The 18,011-nt window shown below is 41.0% G+C and overlaps 1 protein-coding gene across 6 annotated transcripts in view; it reads left to right on the top strand.

The window, feature by feature from the left end:
* NCAM1 (neural cell adhesion molecule 1) overlaps positions 1-18,011 on the top strand; it is a 143,232-nt gene that overhangs the window by 845 nt on the left and 124,376 nt on the right. The window lies entirely within an intron of this gene.

Genomic DNA, 18,011 nt, shown 5'->3' with positions numbered 1-18,011 from the left:
CCCAGGCGGGGGTTTGGGTGTGCGGAGAATCCCAGACAATGGAGATGGGGAAAGAGGAGGCGAGCGAAGCCGAGAGGATGCGACGTGCGCTGTGTTAATGGTGTCGCCGCGCGAGGAGGCGGTGGATTGTCGTTGTCGCGTCGGCTTCATTGTGAATATTGAAGATGCTGCTGCGCTCCGCGGCGGTGTCCGCCCGCCCCTGCCCCCCCTCCTGCTGCAGGCGGTGCCTGTGCGGGGCAGGGATTGCAGCGAGCGCGGGGAGGGAAGAGATGCGATTGCAGTTCAAGGCGGCGGTTACAATAGCTGTATAAAAGGGGGGGAAAAAAAAAAAAGGGAGGGGGGAGGAAAAAAAGCGGAGGGGCGCAGGATGGCAGGCAGTGGGGGGGGAGAGAGCCGGGGCGCTGCGGGAGGGGGGCGGAGGCGCCCGGCCGTGGGGGGGGGAGCGCGGCCGCGCGCCGCTGCCGTTAAGGGAGCGGCTGCCGAGCGCCAGCGCCGCTGCTCGCGGAGGGCGGGGAGGGGGCGGCGGCCGCCGGGCGGGAGCGGGCGGGGGGCGCCGGGGACGCCGCCGCCGTCCGTAGCGGCGCGGGGCCCTGGGTGCCCGCCTCCCCCCTCCGGGGCCCGGGCCGCTGGTCCCGGGAGGCGACGGGCCGGCGGGGGGCGGTTACGGCCGCACCTGCGCCGACGCCGCCCCGACGTGCCGCGCTCCTGTCGCCGCCCTTCAGCGAGCCTCGTCGCCGCGGTCCCCCGCTCTGCGCTGTGGCTGGGCAGCGTTCCCCGGCGCCTCCCGCGCCCCGCTGGGCTGGGGCAGGCTTTCCTCCCCGCCCTGTCCCACCGCTCATCAGCCGCTTCCCTCCCCGCGCCTCTTTGGCAAGCGTCGTGGCCTGAAGCGTCCACACTGTTTGTCCCCGCTGTCTTTACCTCAGAGCTGTCATTGCCTTTACCTCTTGCAGCCCTCTCAGCCCATCATTTCGTAACTACTCCTCAATCGCTGCTGCTGTTACCTCAGTGAAGCCCGTCTCTGCCCGGTTCCCTGCTGGCCTCGGGGTAGCTGCTGTACCCCGTTCCTGTTCCCCCCCTGCTCTGACAGACCTCCCTGCCCAGCTTCTTTCCACCCCTCGCTTCAGTGCTGTCCTCAACTGCCGTAGCTCCTCGCCTCCTCGCTCCACACTGACCATTCCTGATCTCCTTAAGCAATCACTTCTGCTGGAGCTGTGGCTACTGACACAGTACCAATTGCTGTCTTGTGGCTCAATTCCAGCTCCCGTCATGGTGGGCCACTGCCACCCCTGTGCTCAAGCCCGCTGCCAAGTCAAGCCACCTGTTTAACATCAGCACAACACCCATTCTTAATGATACGCAGCTCTCCCGTGTCACAAGCGCTACTATATAGCTTCTCTTTATTATAATTTTAAAAATTATATTGCTGCTTATTAGAGGGTACATATAACAAATAAGGGGGGGTGTTTGTCTTTCCATTTCCAGCATGGTTCTTCCCCGTAGCCAGCTCTGCATCTGCCTCAGCCACGCCCTCTAATCACCATCACTGCATATATTCTTGATCTCAACCATTATAAGATGCCAGACTACTATCAGTGACTCCGTAGCTATCATGCCTCTGACACATTCACGCAGGCTTTCTCAGCTGTGGGAGGGGAGAATAAAGCATTTTTTAAAGGGGAAATAGATGGGAACAAGCAAAGAAAAATTATCTGCGTATCATCTGTTGCCCCACTCAAATACATGTTTATCCAATAATAATTATGAATGCATGGAGTGCCTAGGGAGCTGCACAGCTGGAACTGGACTGTTAAATCAGCAGAAAATGGAGAACACAAAAAACAAATAAAATATTAAAAAGCTAGAACAAAGCAGCAGCGCTGTTTATGGTAAAAGCAGCACCCAGCACATCAGTTATGCTTTCCACGCTAAAGGTTGCTTTGCTCTTCTAAAGCTTGTACCTTCTTTTTTCCCAGCTCACCTCACCACGGTCTGTGGTGGGGGGAGAAAGGCTATTGCTTTGGAAGTTACGATGTTGAAGGAGAAGTCAGTGAAAGAGGGGGAGCAGCTACAATGATGCTAATAAAGAAACCATAACTACAGCTTTACAGTAGCTTAAATGTAAGAGGAGGCACGGGATAGATGCTTTTTAGTGAAGAATGCCTGAAGAGACTGTTGTCTGAGTGACAGTTATGTGGTAGGTTCAGAACAAAAGCATGCCTTTAGGTCTTTCAGAATAATTCCATGTTTTGCATGTATTCCTGTGGCCTGTGATAGTGATGATTTATTAAATTTACTATTAAATTAAAACATTCTCTTATAATTTAGCAGCTGATTTATAGGCACAGCAGATGGCTCATCTCCTTTCGTTTATATCCTGAGAACTATCGTTTCTTGAATAATATTTTGTATAAACTTTATCCTCTTGGCGCATGAACTTGAAAAGTCCTGACTTGACTGATGGATTTTTTGGGGGTGGGTTTTTTGTGGGTTGGTTTGCTGCTGTTTGGTTGGGGTTGTTTTGAGGGGGAGGGGAGGTTTAGGACATTTGCTATAATAGTAATTTGATGAATACCCAGGTTTTAAGTGTTAAAGCTTGTGGCTGCTCTCCAGACTGAAAGTACCTTCACTTTTCTTGGCTCATCTCCAGAAACATATTGAAACGATAGACTTTTCTGCCATTGGGTATAAGTAAATGGTTTCTTGTTGATAGAGAATGGCATGTTTTTTTGGGGGGGGTGTTGTTTGTTTTCTTTGGGGGGGGCAATGCCATGGGTTTGCCTTGACTGGCTGGAAGAAAAGCAGAACCAATTGATGGGGGAGGAGGAGGGGGTACTGCATCTGCTGCCATCAGTCTGCGAGGAACAGAAAAGGAGCTTTAGTAGGAGACAAAAGCACATTTTATTTTCTCATCTAAAAGGCCATCCAGTGTTTTTACTCGTTTAACACACCTGGTGATACTGTTTATATAGAGAATGCACAATTCTATCTTTTTTGTTGGTTTTCTTGTGTGGCTTTTGGAGCATTGGTTTTGTGGGGCAGTATACTTCAGTGTGATCTGCCAATAACAGTTGTGTTGTGCTCTAACTCACAACTTGCAAACAGTAAGACAGATATTACGAACTTCCCAAAATGCCTGTGTAAGCAGACTGGGAGAAGTGTGTGTCATAGCCTTTTTGCAGGGAACTATCAGAAAAATTCAAGTAGGGGCCACTATGCTGTTTTTCAGGTGCAGTGAAAAGGTGGTGTCTTTGTTGTTTTCCCTTATGAAAGTCTGAAATGTGAGATAAAATACGTAAAGTAACTCAATGGTAAACACGAAAGCTTGAAGGCAATAGCTTTCTGTAACAGGGAGAATGTCTGGGGGTAACTTGGCTGAGGGTGTGTCTGTAAAGAGAACTACAGCTCCCAGGCATCTCCATTTCGCTGGGTGGTTCCTTTTGCGCATGTTTTCGCAGGACTTGATGTGTCGGTTTTCATGACACCACTCTCAAGTCCTGGAGGGAAAAAAAGAGCCACCAGGCAAACAGACTTCGAGACATAAAAATCACAGAATCAAATCTGAAGGTCAGATCTATGCTGGCTCTGGCTTCTTTTGTTTAGGAAAACACATTACCATCGTTTAAAGCCCTTGCTGTTGCAAAGGGATGTAAATTAGGTGGGTTTGGCGGTGGTGCCATTATGCCCTTTCAGTTCATGGTGTTGAAATGCAGCTTCCCCATGCAGCTGCTCATTAGGAACGTTGCCTTTTGAAGTTACCGTGAGAGCCAAACGGCTTTCAGGCCCCTCTGATACATTGCATTTATAAGTGGCTGAGGCAATAAATACTAAGTACCGGAATGAGATTTTTCTGTGGTTTTTAGTTCACAATATTGGTGCCTAAAGAAAGGGAAATAGCTAAAAATCCAGGATAAACTTAAGATTAAAATAATTTTTTTACTTACTGTTCAAGTCCAGTAGCTTCCACTCTATCTGTTGAAGATGCTATCCATACAGTGATGGAAGTATCCGTACAGGTACTCCTGCAGCTTCTAGACCTTCCAAGGATAAATGAAAGAAAAACTTGTGCCAAAACATGTTGAGCTGTACAGGGTAGATGGTGATGTATTTGAAAATGGCTGAGGTTACCTGACAGCTTCCCTTACAGCATTTTTTGAACCCTGTTATGGGCTTTGGCATCTAAGGTTGATTTTGTTCTATCACAGGCAATGTATGTATTACAGGTACTTTAGCAAAACTGCTGTTTGGACAAATGTAGAACATTAGTAGCCTTAGTCCTGATAGCTTCAGATCTTTAGGCAGCTGCTGATGGACGAGCTGGTTTTTGGGGAGTAGCTAACAATGGAAGGTTTATCCTGCTAAGCAAGTGCAAATTACTTCAAGACACCAGAGTCCTTCTCTGAAGAAGCAGCCGCTGTGGGATGTATAGTCACATAGTACTGTACTTAATAGCTGGATGAGTTACCCAGATTTTTAAGATTAGTAAGTCTTAACTTTCTACTGTATGTTCAAAATTAGACCTCAGATTTAAAAACAGGGGAGCTTTTCAGCTCAAGTCTACAATTGTTCGCTTTTTCTACAGTGCAGGTTCTGTGTTTCTTCCCTGTCCAGATAACTGAGGTACTAAAGGTCTGTGAGGCTCTGACTGTCCACAGAAGTCAGTAGTAAACTTGGCATCAGTTGGCTTTAAGCCAGGTCAGAGGGACCCAAAAACCAGGGAACGGCAGAAACTGATCCTACAGCTATTTCTGCTAGCAATTTGTAATCGCAGGGATGAAGCCCTATGTCTGTAAATCTGATGCAAGAAAATTAAGTTTAGGCTAGAGACAGTAATGTGATACGTGTCGTAGTTGATCTTGTAGCTATTTGCATCCTAGATCTTACGACAAGACAGATACAGAGCTCTGCAGGGTGTGTTGTGAAAACCGAGAGTTGCCTGATTTTGTACAAACTTGGTAGAACGATGTGGGAAATAATTTGGAAATCCATTGAAATGGTTATTAATTTCTTAGGATGGAGAGACCATTTGATTTATTTTCAGTTAAAACACATATCCATCACCCTATCAGGTTATTGTTTGTCAGGACAGAATATATATAAAGAAACTCTTGACTGTTTTAAGTGTTCCAGGATGGTCAATCTCATAATGTCTTGAATAAAATTATTTTTGTTTTCTTTATGGATATGTTTTTAAGATTGTTACAACAATTAGGTCTTTGTAAATCAGGGTAGGTACTTTTCACAGTTTGTTACTGAGTTTAAAAGTACACAAGACAGGTTAATTTTCTTAAAATCCATCTTCTCAGCACGGTGAGGCCGCATTTGGTGTGCTGTATCTGATTCTGGGCTCCCCAGTAAAAAAAAGATATGGACTTACTGGAGTGAGTCCAGTGAAGGGCCACAAAGATGGTTGAAGGGATGGGAGCATCTTTTGTATGAGGAGGGGCTGAGAAAGGCTGAGACTGTTTAGCCTGGGAAAGAGGGGACTTGAGGGAATCTTAATCAATGTGGATAAATACCTGATGGGAGGGAATGCAGAAGGAAACCAGGCTTAGTGATGCCCAGTGCCAGGACAACAGGTGCAAACTGGAATACAGGAAATCCCGTCTGAACATAAGAAAACAGATCAACCCCCTTTTATTGTGAGGGTGGTAGCTGAATCCTGGAACAGGTTGCTCAGAAAGATGGTGGAGCCTCCATCCACAGAGGCATTCAAACCCCATCTGGACAGACTCCTGGGTAACCTGCTGTAGCTGCCTCCCCCGTGGCACTAGATGATCTCGAGAGGTCCCTTCCGATGGGTTCCAATGATTCTGTGATTTTAGTACAGCTACTGCTATAAAAATAGTTGTAATAGATGCTTATTTGAATATTTAATTTACTTTTTTCATTTTTTGTTTATATCAGTGGTAAGTATCAACCTTGAAATCTTTACGTTAAACAAGAACGTTAATTATTGCCTACTGCTTTATCTTTAATAATAATTTGCCCTGTTGGTAACTTGAAATGCCTTTCCAAAGACATGAACGTGAGCGTTTAAACCTGTGTGAGAAGGTTGGGAAGTGTGTGAAATAAAGGATGAGAATAAGAAATGAGTCAGTTAACATATTCAGACTACATTTTGAGCTCAGTTTGGGCAGAGTATGGTACATTGGCACTTGAAATGAAATGTCCTTTCCATAAGAGTCCTGGCTGAGTTGTACATAGAAAGTGTGGTTGATGAGAAGTAGTGATGAAAATTTTATGCAATGGAAATAGAGAATCAGTGTCTCCAAATCTGAATGGACTTTTCCAGATGTTTCATGTATCTCTTGTCCCAAAAGCAACTATATAAAAAAATACTTTAGATGTTACTGCAATGGAACTGCAGTGTATTCATACAGACGTTAGTTATTTGTCACTGAAATTAGTTTGTAGTGTTGTAAACTTTCTTGTTTTATTTTAAAAAAACCCTAAAAATTTATTTTTTTAAAAGAAGTGCAGTTATTTACAGTGGGTTTTAAATGCAGCCCTTTTAACGTGAAGATTGATATACATTAAGGATTCAAAAATTTAAATCCTTTTTTTTTTTTTTTTCAGTGACTTCATATCTAGGGTGTCCAAGGCTGCATTTAAATATGATACAAAAGATGAACAGCCATTTGGTGTTGTTTACACAATATTGGCAAATTGGTCTTAATGTGCGGTATTATTCCATAATCTTATGTTTAAAATAAACACTGGAAATAATTGAAGAAACCTCAGAATTTGGAAATGCTTGTTGGTGGTTCTTCACCTCCCACTAAAAAGCAGGCTGTCTTTGCATATTAATCACTCTTTCAAAGGAAGTTTGCCTTATTTGCATTGTGCATGCACTGAGGAGTCCCATAGTGTGCCTGAGAAAAAAAAAGGGGGGGGGGGCGGATTGGAACTGTTGTTCTCAAAAGGGTTTTTATTCCATTCAAGTGGAAAGACTGAATGCAGGAGAATTAGCTTAGTGTTTTGTGGAAGAACAGTCCCATTTGGTCATTGCATTTCATGTGGAGCAGTCCTGGCTTATGAGGAGTCTGAACACTGGGGGTAGGGTTAAGAGGGGAGTGAGTCATCATTGTATGATGTAATCTACAGGATGCAAGATACTCTCAATTAAATATACAAATACTCTGTGGATTAGCGGGCAATTAGGATTTAAAACAAAATATTGGTGAAATGTTTAGAGTTTGCCTTTTCTGAATACAGCAGCCGAAACTCTAGGTCTTGATCCCTTTGGAAAACATGGGGAAGATGTAAAGGTTGGGGAAATTTTCAGGTTGTGTAAGTTCTGGAATAACAAGATTTCTTAGGCCTGCATCACTTCTTTGGTAATGTGGGTTTACGTTCCTTCAGCTGTTACTTTGGAGCAGTGTGGGGTGACGTGTTAATGAGTCTTGCTACCTTTGTCTTACTCTTTCTGTTCTGGCTGCAAATGCAGGAAGGGTGAGCCTTTCTGTTCCTTTTACATTAGACATCCTTGTATAAGCAAGGAAGGTGACTGATAGTCTCAGAAAACCTCAAAACTTTTTATTTGAAGATTTTGAAACATGAACTTTAGGCAATGGTGGAGGTGTTTTGGTGAGTGATAGCTCTCAAATTATTTTGCTTCGTATTCTAAATGAGAAGATGTACAGATAAAAGATGCATGTGTGTGTAAGTATATATGTGTGCGTATATACATAGTACACTATAGTGGGAATTATATTTTGAAAGGAGCTGTGGCACAATGAGTAAGAGTATTGGCCTGCAAGCTGAGGCTGTGACTGTGGTGGTTATGAGCAGCATTTTCAACAGCTTCTGTTGTAAGTACAGGTGAAACCTAAACTATTCCTGTGGTGACACTGTTTCTGCTGAACTCAGTGGAGAAATAAAGACATCTGTTGGAGGGAGAAATGCAGCTCAGACAACTAATATAATCATTGTACTTCCCAAATCCAGATGTTATCATATATTTGTGTTTAATCAGTGATGCTGAGCTCTACTGTTTGCTGAAGTCCTTGGTATCTTTTTGCTTTTGCTTATCCTTGCATTAACGACAACTTGGGCATATTTTCTTACACTGAAATAACTTCAATTCGTTCTGCTAGAAAAATATCAGATAGTTTCCTTTTAATGTGAAACGCACGAGGTTCGGAGGGAAGTAGTGTAAACCAGTAAGAATTTTAGAAACAGTTATCCTGTGAACTGAAGAGAGCAGAAAAATCTTGAGTGGTGATGTTCTGGCTGGGATAAAGTTGATTTTAACTTGAAAAAGTCTTTCCAGAAATTAATCACAGAATGCAGCTTTTGGTGTTTTTATTGTTGCCATCTGTAGTACTAAATGATAGCTTCCTGGCTGAAAAGAGAGGGGGGTTTTTGGTTGTGAACATGAGGAATTTTTTTGTGTAAATTTGGTAATGGTATTAATGTAAGAAAACACGAAGAGCATTCTTCTGATAAACTTTAGTGTTTTTTTGTATTTTGGTGAGAATGGTTGGGTTTACGATATATGTGTGCAAGTGCATATATTCTAGGGTAGGAATTGAAAGATTTTCATGAGGTATCAAAGCTTTGCCTGTATGTCATTGCGGTTACCACACCAACAACCAGAAGTAAAAAACCCCAAACCATCTATGCAATACACTTTCCATTATGCTGAGCATTTATTTTCTTCATATGTTTATGTAAAACACATTGCCCTTCCAGTGTTTAGAGGTTAAGTGTAGTAGCAAATAATATGTACAACTAATGTTGATGTTACATTTCCATCTGTGATGCATTTTAAGGATAGCTGCCTTAATATTTAGTTGCTGAATTGTTGTGCAAGCTGTGACATTGTCAGGCTAAAACAATGCATTTATACAGTGCACTCCTGTGTGTACTTCGAAAGCCCTACAAATAACCCTTTTAAAACTCTCTGGCTGTGGGTATAAATAACACGTATCAATATGCTTAAAACATTCGTTTCGTGTAGTTCAGGATCTAGCATGCAAAATGCATGCTCACAGTATTGGCTAATTATAATTTTTCAAGAACTTCATTTTGTGTTTTTGAATATGTTAATACTGAGAGAAACAGTCATCAGACACTTGTGTATACCATTTCAGAAAAATATAATCAACAGCTGCTTGTCCAAGTAACTTATTAAATTATTATAAGCCTGCAAAATTGAAAAGAACAGACTACTGTAACCATATTTCAGTTGTTGTGTTTTCAAAAGATAATCCCTTAGAAGTATAACATGCTTTTAGGGGTTGTGAACAGACACAGAGAATTACTCCATAGTCCCCTAAATCCTTCGGGTTTAATCTCTTCATGATCTGTGGGATGCAACTTGAAGGCATTTAGCATTTATTATCTAGTTCCTAGTGGCTGGTATTTGTTAGGAAAAAACAGGCATACTGGAATACTATTAAGAAAATAAAATGTGTATGTGTGTGTGTTATGGACACTTAGTCTGCAAGAAAGCCATCATAAGTGAAAATCTTAAGGAATACCATGAAGAGGTGTGAATCCTATTTAGCTTCTCTCCCTAGTAATCACTAGAATTCTGAGTGGTCATTTCTCGGTCCCTTCTATCATTATTGAGCCGTGGCTAAATACAGACCTTGTTTCACATCTGTAAAGCTTCTCTAGCTGTGTTCAGCTCACTAGCATTTTTCATGTTCTACCTATTGTCCTTCTGCAGCTGGACACGTCCACAAGAAAAAGAAAGAACGTTGTTTATCTTTCAGTTCTGTACCGATTGCTTGTTTATTATTGTAGAGATTTTGTATCTACAATTTAAAAGCTGGTTGGCTGCAGATTTTTTTCAGCCTTCGTCTTTAAGCTGAGTTTTGCTTAAGAGAAACTCATGGCCTGCAAGAAGAAGAATGGCATATGGAGTAGAGATTTCATTTCATATGGATTCGTTTCCTAGCTTTGCCCTTGTGGTTTTTTGTGGCTGGGCTTTGGCCAGTCAGCTCTATCATTTTTCCTCCATTTCTGAATATTTCATAAAATACTTCATTTTCTACAAGCTAAATTTAGAGTCGTTTGTGCTTTATAGACAAAAATAATGCAAAGACTGAAGTGCTGCAGCGTATGCTTGTGTTTGTATCTAGGAAAAGACTGTAATTTTCCACTTCAAGCTAGCATGAATGTTAGCTCTAGATTAAGGCTATGCTGAGAAATGTTTCTGTTTCAATAGAATAAAAGTTATTTTGTCTAGGTACTTGAAAATGGGGGTTTCTGTTGGTAGGATGCCTTTATTCCTGGCAAAGAAGTGTGGGTTTTATGGTCACGCTCTTGTTCGGTTTGTGTGGTATCAGTCATTAGGAGGTAACTCCTGCGCTCAGGCCTGTGTGCGAAGCTGTTCTCTCCATCAGTGACAGTCGTATGTAATAGTCAGGAAGGAACTTGTCTCCCCTGTTCTGAGATCCTGCACTGAGGGATCACGTCAAGCGGGCACCCTGTCAACGTGGTTACTGCGGGAGGTTCAGAGTGATTACTGGAGTAAAGCTGGGTGTAGATCTGCAGACTGGCCAAAGACTGCACTTTTCAAATAGGTGGCCATTCCTGTGAGTTGTGCCAATCTTTTGTACACCTGCTGAAAAAAAATAGGGATTTAATTGAAAGGGGAAAAAAGTAGCCTTATGGGGAAGCATTTTTTTCCACATAGGACCCGCCTTACTGCTCTCACTAAAATTCATTTGACCTGCTGTTTCCAATAACGATTTGCTATGGGTGGTTAGGCAGAAGTATAGAAAATGCATGTATACAGGGATCTTCTCCTTGCTCGATGCTCTCAGCTCTTTTAAATAGTAGTACTGTTAGTATTTAAAACACTTAGTCTGTCAACATTTCATAGTATTTCACATTCACGTTCTCATCTATTGTAAGAACGAAAATCTTCCTCTTATCACCAGCAGATCTGAACATCATCAAGTAATGCTTTAAGCAAACTCATACATGTCTGGTTTATTCTTTTACTCAGTCTCTCTGCCAGAAGATAACTTGCAGTGTATTGAAGTGTTTTAATTGGACTCTTTTTTTTTTTTTTTTTAAATACACATTTTCTGAAGTAGTCGGCTTGCCATTATTTTGCTAAATAGACATTGAATACTCAGGTTAAAAAGATGCCCTTTGTAGTTGAGGCAAAAGTTGTTGAAACAACATGGGACGTGTGTTTACCTTGTATTTTTCCTGTACTCTGTGCGTAGTCACATGGCAAACACACTTCAGATATTTCTTTTTATCAATAACAATGGTTTGTGTTTGCTTGTACAACAGTAGTAGAAATAAACTTCTTAGACACAAGCTTGTTGGTTTTCTGCTTGCATAAGCAATAAGTTTTATTGCTAAAATAATAATTTGTGTTTAATGAGAAAACTTGCTAAATGCCGTATTGTTCTCATAATAGCAATAAACGAAAGCAGACTTTTTAATATATACACTTAAGTTTCTGATAACCTGACTCCCTTTCAGTTACTGTCTACCTTTTGAAAACGTGAATCCCCCAAGAAAAGACCAGTTATCTATAGATGAAAGTCCTAGTGTATTCTGACTGCAAAACTCATTTTGGTTAAAAGAAACTGTGTATGGAGAATACTTGTTTTATGAGACGGACCTAGATTTAAATGAAATCACAAGCCAGACGTGTACCAAGTTGTTGACCATTTTTGTTGCAGTTACCCACGAACTGAAGATTCTGTTGTCTTACAGCTGTGTAGCTAGCTGCAGCACTGTCAGGCCTAGAGAATGATTAGTGCCATATTCAGAAGCTGGAGTTGTTTCTCATGAACCTATAATTGGTACATGCAAATAAGACTTGAGATAAAAATAGCCAATTCCAGGCTAACTTATTTTGTGTGCTAAGGCACTGCGTTATTTCTGTAATTCTGCAATGTTTTTTGTGTGCAAATGCAGTTGTGATTTATTATTTACTGGCACATACAGAAGTACCTGCAAGTATTCAAAAATAAAGGATAAAGATATTTTCTTATCAAGTGTATGGTTTTATCTTATCTCTTTTTACTTGAAGATTGCAGTGAGTAGTGAGACCAGAAGAATTTAGTTGAAGTGGTGAGTGAAAGCAGTGCTACTGATTCCCTTGGAATTTAGCACTTTAAATGGATTAGAACTAAAAATACCTCTGCCTGACATTGCATCAGATCCGGAAGCGTTCTAAAGTGTCTGCATTTACATATTTGATGAAAATTTTAAAAGATTTCCACATTTGAGCTAAATGATAGCATTGTAAATGAGAGCTCTTTGGGAATCAGTATTCATACTGGAACATCTGAATGTTGGACATCATTGTAAAATTAATTTGTATTTTCCTAAAGTGGTAGCCTATAGAACAAACATTTCAGAAATGAAATATAATCTTTGTTATATACAGGATGTATAATTCACTCCTTAGATATTTGGAAGCCTTAACAAGAATTAACCTCCTTTTGTAACTCTGGGCTGGTGTGGTATCTTGGCCATATCTTACTATTTCATGTGTAACGGTGCATTGTGCGTCCTGTTTTGAAGTATTTACTTCTGCTCTGTTTGCAGTCTTCTGTACCTTTGCAAAATGAGTAAAATGTAGGGACATGAGAAAAGAATGCATAGCCTACACCAACAAAAAAATTACAGAAATCGGAAGCAAGTCCAGTGAAATGGGGGCGGCTTTGGTTATGCTGCTGCTTTATGTATCACGTTAGACATTGGAAGACGACATTGTATCATCTGATTTACTTCTTCCTCATTTGGGACGTGGCACCTAACATGCCATAGGACGTTTTTGTGCAGCTGGCCTCAGAAATTATATGTTTTGAGATGTATTTGTTTTTTAAGAGTCAGTTGTTAAGAGAAGTAAGGCAAAAGATCTAGAATGGTTTGGGGTTTTCTTCTGCACTGTGTTTCTCTCCTGTCCTGTGTGAAGAATACTGGGGAAGGCTGGTCACCTTGCGTTCCTCATGCCTTATGAATGGGGGACAATGATATTTCTTTATGCGTTTCAAACCAATTCTGAACATATGTTAACAAAGATAATGTTACATAGAGGAACAATCTTAAATCTTACAGAAGCAGGAAGGCTCGTATAAATGTTGCTTGAATTAACTCACACAGGAATGGATTAATGGTAATAGTTTTTACTTTCATATAGCAGATAAATGATCTCAGTGCCCTGGCAGAAGGGCTGAAACAGAGAAATACATAATCACACAATAGTAATTTTTTTTTTTATTAAGATGCAATGATATCACTATGTTAAACTTCCCTATGCATTCTTATTTTCAAAGCTGCTGGAAAAAGTTATAAATTGATGCAATATTTTTTTCCATTACACTGTGAACATTTCTGTTAGTTTTTGGCCCCTATTCTAACTGCAGAACTATTGGCTGCGTGCTGGCTCAGTAGCTCTACAGATGAGTTTCTGCTGACGTTGAAGACATGTATTGGTCTTCGTTTGTTGCTTCTGCAGATTTCTAAAAGTTGGGGAAGACTTAAGTGCATGTTATACTGATGTATCTGACTGATCAGCTGTGTGCGCTGCAGGGAGGATCTGTCGAGTTGCTTCTGCTTCCATTTCATTTAGATGTTTGTAGAGGGCATAGAGTAAAGACAGTGCAGTAAAAGACAGGTAAGATTTGAAAGCTCTGATCCAGGTTAACATGTTGAACTCCACTAGGTGGCACTAATTTATTGTTCTGTGAAAGTTGCTTTCTGTGGAAAAAAACACCAAATGCGGTTTGTGAATTATGGTGGGAGATTTTTACTTTTGGAATAGGAGGCATAAATAAGATGATGATGATCAGTAATACTTCTCTGTTTATCTTGTGTATACATGTACGGTATCCTTCATGACCCTGTGCTTTTGAAGTGGAGTAATGAACTGATAGTTGGGATTGGATTGGCAAATCTTAAGCATATTTTTTAAAATATTTAGAACTGGGAAGATATATAAGAAATACCTGCCTAGTTTTTTTTTTTTTATCCTCTTTGCTTAAACATCCTTTGCTGATGTTAAAGACAAGAAATTGGTGTGATGTATTGGTGCAGGCAGCATTTGTTGGACAGCTAGGTTTTCCATAATTGTGTCTCGAAACATCTCAGCATTCAGAAGGTTGGTCTGATAAGGAGAAGAGTTTTTCTGGTGGATTATGATCATACAAGTACTGGCTTTGGTTAGCATCAAAATGATTTTGGTGGGATAGTGGTGAAGGGCATTGGATATGACATGAGTGTGTTTTATTCCAGCACTAAGGGTAGAAATGGCCGTGGCAGTTATTTTTGTAAAGTTGATACACAGAGAGTTCTCAGCAAGGATCTTCTGTGTCCTGCTGAGCCAAGCTCTCCATGCACTGGACAAAGATGACAGCTTAATCAGGGGAGCTAGACTGGTATGTTCCCTTGCCATCCTTGAAAATGGTGTTCTGAGAAGGAGATTTGGAGTAGTCTTTGACTCAGTTAACAGTCGACTGTTTTTGGCTTGCTGGGAAGAAATTTCCCTTTGCAATTGGCAGACTGTGTAGCTGGGACAGGGAACTTTGTCTGCAAAAGCTGTAGGTGTTCTGCTGATTGTGGTTGTGTCAGGGTAGAAAATTAGTTCTACTGATCTGAGGAGGGCATGCAGTAACTTAACCTCTCTTATCTTTTTCTGCATTGTCTGTGCCATCAGATGCTGCCTTGGATGGCACTGTAAATGCATGAGTCTCATATGGACCTTGGTTTCAAGCCAGTAGGGGACATTCTTAGGATGCTATATGAGAATAAATTTTGAACAAGGCTTTGTTCTACGGAACAGTACCTTATTTTCTTCATCTGGTCTTATTTTCCATCAAGCTGAGGGGGAGCTATAAGCAGTGTTGCAGTTTTGCCTCAGGTGACTTTGAATCCAGAACTGGTGGGTGTTTTAAACTGGTGATGCACAAGAGAAACGGAGCTTCTCTTCGGATTTTTGTCTGAACTCAAGAGCTCTTGCTCTTCTGCTTTGAGAGTATGTAGAGGTCCATCTCCAGTCTCACACTGCCCCCCGCCCCCCCCCCCCCCCCCCCCCCCCCGAAGTAAAGGCTACGTATTTCATCTGTCTTCCTGGCAAGTGATTTGCAAGTAAGTGGTCTTTCAAAGAAAACAGGTTCCATTTTGCCATAGAAGATATCTGCTTTATGTCTGGCTTGTGTTTGAAGGGATGAAGTCTTCCAGGAGAACCTGGAGTCTCAGAGAAGTATAAAATCTGATAGTAAATCGCCAACCATTTATCAGTATCGTAGATGTTGAATGGTTTGTACCATCAGCCTTCTGATCCTTCAGTTGTACTTCTTAGAGTTGTGTGTAGGATTTATGGCAGCTGCCCACTGAACTGTGATTTCCCCAGGGACTTGCTGTGCTGCTGGGATAGGTCAATGCACTTTTCCAACAGCTGGTGGCTTTGTCTCCTCCTGTCTGGCATGGGGTTTTTCCATAGTACTGAAAAATGAGTTTCGCATCTGCAACCAGTTTTTAGGATCTGAAATCTTAGTCCAGTGCCAGCCAGCTCTTTGATGAACTTATTCATGAGACAGGGCAAGGGCAGGTTTAAAACCCAAATGACAAGACTGTAACTCTTCAAAATGTGTATCAAGATGTTTGCACGGACAGTGGCTTAATCAGACAAGACACTACGGTGATGCACATGAGGGAATTGAAATACATTTCTGTTTAGTTGGCAGTTTGCCTCCAGGCATTTATGTTTTAAGTACCATGAAACGTTTTGATTTATGTGTTGATATTCTTTGTCTGGTTTAGGGTTTGTTGTAGGTTGTTTGGTTTTGTCATTTTTTTTTTTTCCTCTTAAACTGTAGATTCAATTGTTAGTCTGGTTCTTAATACATAATTATAGTTATCTTTCACCAGGCGTAGTGCACTGCAATCTGCATGGACTCCTTCCAGTGAAAATGACAGTGTTTTTTAAAAATTTCTCTTTTCCCTCTTGATGTCATTAATTTTTACATAAATTTATGTGCTTTAAGAATTTAACCCTTTGTGAGGAGGCGGTTGGTGGTATGTCATGGCTTTGAAGCTTAGGCTTGTCCAAACGGTTCAGGTTTCATTTTTAGTGTAGCTTTGTTTTAGTGATGCAAAGATTTTCCTATGAATTGAAATGGCATGTAGGTAAATGCTGTAAAAATCCCACAACACACATAGTGTTTTCCAACAGTATATAAAAGGTGCGGGCTGATAAAATGGTAATTGTTTGAATCTTATTCAGGTGTACATTATCAAATAAGGATTTTTACAGACTCTTGAAAATATATTACCCTTCTGGGTTATAATCAGTATATTTCCTAGTGACATTTTTCCACTGCCATTTTTTTCTTCTCCAAAATTTCTGTATATTTAACAATTTGAAGTTTTGATATTACCATTCTAGATATGACTGTATAAATGCATTGTTTATAACTTTTATCATGTCAAGTGTGGCTACAAGTGCTTGGGAATAGCTGATGGGGACCGGATGCCTGCTGTTCTTTGGACATATCACAAATCTAATTGTAAATCAGCCTAAAAGGGGAAATTTACTGAAGCGTATCTAGGTCTGTTTGATTTGTTCTGTTGGGATAATCAATCAGGACTGATGATGGAGGTGGGTAGAGACGTGGAGGGGGGGTGTGGACAATGAGTACAAGGTCTGTTTTCCAGAACAGAAGGTGGAATAGTAATTTATTATCTGACATTCTTTGAAAACAGATGGAAAATACTATGCTTATAAATTTGCAAGGGAAACAATTCTGGAAGCAGGCTTTGCATATGTCCTCCTCCCCCCCCCCCCCCCTTTTTCTTTGCATGCTTAGAAAAACAGAACACTTAAGTCCTTCCTTGTTATTTGAAGCAAACTTGTTTGGTGTTGAGCTGAGTCCTGCTGTTGGGATGGACAGCATGTATAAGAAGACCCCAAGCAATCCAACCTAAATGTGTTAAATAGATTGAAGAAGTGTGAATAAAATAAGAATGGCTGACAAGTACAATGAATTCAGTGAATTATGCATAATTCTCATAGTACAATTTGCATTTTTTTAATGTGACACAGGGCAGTAGCAGGGAGCTCTGTACTGGAGATAATTATCTTGTGAAGAAAGAGGAGTTGTTAAAGGCTAAAAATGCCTACTATTTTTAAAAACGAACAGTTGAATAAATGACATGTGAATCAGCAGGCAATGCCTGTGCCCATTTACAGTAATGGCACATTTGTGTACTCTACGGTGGTTTGGTTTTACTTGTTTGTGGCTTTTTCCAAGGTGACTATTAATTTAGTCTTGATTCTTGTGTTACTTTCATCATAGTATTTTACTTCTGTGACAACATGAATGTGTACTGCTTTTTTTTTTTTCCTCTAGTGAGTGTAAATGACAGAGGTAATTCTCATCCTCTGCAAATTAAAAGAAACTGATGCTGGGTTTAACATCGTTGGTGTAACAGTGTGGTCTGCTGTAGATGGAGTGCAGATGAGAGTATTTGTGCATTATGAATTTGTTTCTTGTGGTAAGTGCGTGCCCTCTGGGTGTCTGCCTTATAGTCTTCAGACTGTGATCAGACATTACAGAAGTTCCTAAAGGCCACAAAATGTACAGATAGTATAGAAACAGCAGTAAGTGTTTATGATCGAAGCTAGTTACTCTGCCTGTGTCAGCTAGTGGCTTTTTCTATTGTAGAATCAGGGAAGAGTGGTAAAAGTCTTCAGAAGGCAATTTAAGGTGTGGAATGGGATAGATGGTTACTTAACCTAAGTACTTTGAATGCTCTGTGAGGACATCTGTCCCATTCCACTGTCTGGGAAGTCTGGGCACCCTTGGCGTTGGTTTGAGCTGCTGTGTTAGATGATGTGAGTACTTTGTTAAATGCACAACTTGGCAGAGTGGCCCCTCAGAGCACCTGGAGGGATGAAATAACTGCTCACAAGGTCTTGTAGCTATGGAGGATTCTCCAAGAATCTCCCAATTCCTGGGCATGTGGGATTGCATCAGAAATGTTTGGCTTTGAGATTTCAATTTACAACTCTGAAGGCAACTCAA

The sequence above is a fragment of the Strix uralensis genome, chromosome 26 (assembly GCF_047716275.1).
Source record: "Strix uralensis isolate ZFMK-TIS-50842 chromosome 26, bStrUra1, whole genome shotgun sequence".
Taxonomy (NCBI): Eukaryota; Metazoa; Chordata; class Aves; order Strigiformes; family Strigidae; genus Strix; species Strix uralensis.
This window is presented reverse-complemented; position numbering and strand designations above follow the sequence as displayed.